The sequence below is a fragment of the Coenobita brevimanus genome, chromosome 96 (assembly GCF_032717465.1).
Source record: "Coenobita brevimanus isolate Jiangsu-jjx chromosome 96, ASM3271746v2, whole genome shotgun sequence".
In the NCBI taxonomy this organism is placed as follows: Eukaryota; Metazoa; Arthropoda; class Malacostraca; order Decapoda; family Coenobitidae; genus Coenobita; species Coenobita brevimanus.
In genome coordinates, this window is record NC_137049.1 from 18,500,494 (window position 1) to 18,503,431 (window position 2,938).

Sequence of the window (2,938 nt, forward strand, 5' to 3'; positions counted from 1 at the left end):
TGCTTAAAGAAAAAGTGAACTCTCTCTCTCTCTCTCTCTCTCTCTCTCTCCTTCCTACCTCCCTGCCCCACTTTTTTTCTCTACCTCGGTAACCCGAGACGCCGCTTGTTCGTGTTCGTGTGAGGGTCTTTCTTGTAATTAAAGGATCCGAATTTTCTTTTGAACTCCGGTGTATTTCGCAATGCATTCTGGCTTGCGGGGTAATCTCATAATGGCTGTATTTAATGTAACGTATTGCTTGCATTTTCTCTGTAGCAAAGGACTATGCATATTTCTAACTAGCAGGCCAGCGAAATCTGTTACCCTGTCCTTCGTGTGTGTGTGTGTGTGTGTGTGTGTGTGTGTGTGTGTGTGTGTGTGTGTGTGTGTGTGTGTATAAACTAAATTTTGATTAAGTAAACCATTTCAGTTTGGTGACGTATTTTTCTTATTATTCTCGGTACCAGTTTGACCTATGTGGGATCTGTTTACCCCATTATAACAGTGGGACTTAGCGATCAAGGTTATGATGATGATGATGATGATGATGTGACGTGATGTGATGTGATGTGATGTGATATATGATGTAATGTGATGTGATGTACTGATGAATGATGGATGATGATAATGGTGATGATGATGGCGATGATAATGATGATAATGATGATTCGTATGGTGTTACCCTGAATAAAAAAAAGTGTACGTGTAGCAGTGACAGGATTAATACTTGTTTTTAAAAATGTAGCGAAAGGACCGCCCTTGAAACAGAAAAGCATATTAATTAAAAAACTGCCGGTGTCGCCCCGTGCAGACAGTTTATTAGTCAGAAGTGGCATTTAGCAATATAAATGGACCAGCTGCAAAACACACTTGACAAATTTGGAAATGACGTGGGAAATAAAAATTTTAACCATTTCCCAACGATGGCGCTTTTGTATATATATTGTACCTCCAGACGATTTTATTCAGCTTGGGGACGACCTTACGTAATTCCGGGGACTAGAAACAAAATCTAGAAACCGAACGATAGACGACTTTCTGTTTTTTCCGGCTACTGTCAGATTAAATTCCGGCCCAAAATTTCATCTCAGAATGAATATTTTTACAGACAGCTCTTCATTAACACTCCAACCAGCATGGAGAATTCCTTGTAACTCTCCACACCATGAAATATTTGAGACTGAAATGATACTGCATCAGATGTTCCTAAATAAATTCATTAGGTGAGCTTATAAATGTCCATTAAAACTATGAAATGTGATCTGAAATTGACAAACTATCCATTCTGGGAGGTTAATGCAGTAGCGGAAGAGAATATTTCAGTGTCAGAATACAAATTTAATAGCTAATAAAATTATGGTGAGAGGCATGCTGATTCTTTTTATTTAGGGCGTTGGAAAGGTTACAGTGCTGCGGAATATGCTAACACACACACACACACACACACACACACACACACACACACACACACACACACACACACACACACACACACACACACACACACACATTCCAAATACCCTGCATAATGAAAAAAACTAGCTCCTATAACCAGAAAAATTACAAATATACCAAGGCTGATGACTCCAGGACTGACCATTACGTGATAAAGAAAAAGCTAGAGAGTGGAAGCAGATGGAAAGGGAAGACAGAATGATAGGTGATAAAAAGAAGCATAAACATACTCATTTAAGAAACCCGCCGCTGTCGAAGATTAAAATACTTTGCTAATATCAAGGTAAATGATTTATGATTTGACGACTGCATGACACAGAAGGTTTAGCTGAGGTAATGACAAAGGAACGAGGGATAAATGAGTGAATGGAGAAGAAAAGCAGGGTACACTGAGAAGCAGATGGAGGGGAAAGAGCAAAATGATAATACTGTAACAAAAAGGCAAATAATGCATGCACCGTAACAATAAAAATCACCTACGGGTAGAGAAACACAGGTAGCCACCCTATCCTTAGCAATTTTAGCAAGACGAGGAAACTGGAAAAAAATGTGGAGATATTTAGCTTTTCTTTCCTTTCCAATGCACAGTCACATACAAAAATCCGTTCTCCCTTACCTGCCATTGTTGGATTCTTAGATACCTGAATAAAACTTAATGAACAAAGGTGCATATTTATTATCTACAAGTGAATGATCAAATGCATCTCAATCCACTACGTCACACTGATGCGTCTATAAATCTAACAGAGACGTAGGAGAGGCGAACGGACTTTAGCATTTGACTGTAGATAAGGATGGCATGACAGAGACAAGGTTGCTAGGTGGTGGGCAGATGGAAGGACTGGGGAGAGTAATGGACGATAAAAGGAATATAAACATACACATTTACATCCAAGCACCAGCACGTGACCTCGGCTATACGACCTATTCACACACACACACACACACACACACACACACACACACACACACACACACACACACACACACACACACACACACACACACACTTTTTCCCCTGTTCGCACGCAAGCACGCACTTTGGCATGCTATCTCCCATTACTTACATGTTCACACAGATATTTGTACACGCACACACAGACACACCTTCACGATCACACACATACACTTTCACACACAAATGCGAAACACACACCTTCTCACATACACATATACAAATACACACACAATAACTAGTTCACACACACACACACACACACACACACACACACACACACACACGTAACACACACTTTCTCTCTCTCTCTCTCTCTCTCTCTCTCTCTCTCTCTCTCTCTCTCAGTAAGTCAACGTCCTACACAGAACCAAACCAATGCCAGATACGAACCACCAGACTCCCTAATGGATCAATGAATTTCACAAGCTAATCCACAACGTATTAACTCTGATGCATCGGTCCTAATTTTTTTCCTAGGAGGGGCGTAGTATATTACACTGAGCATTCGTGGAAGTTTTTTATTCTCAGAGACGGAGCTTATATGCT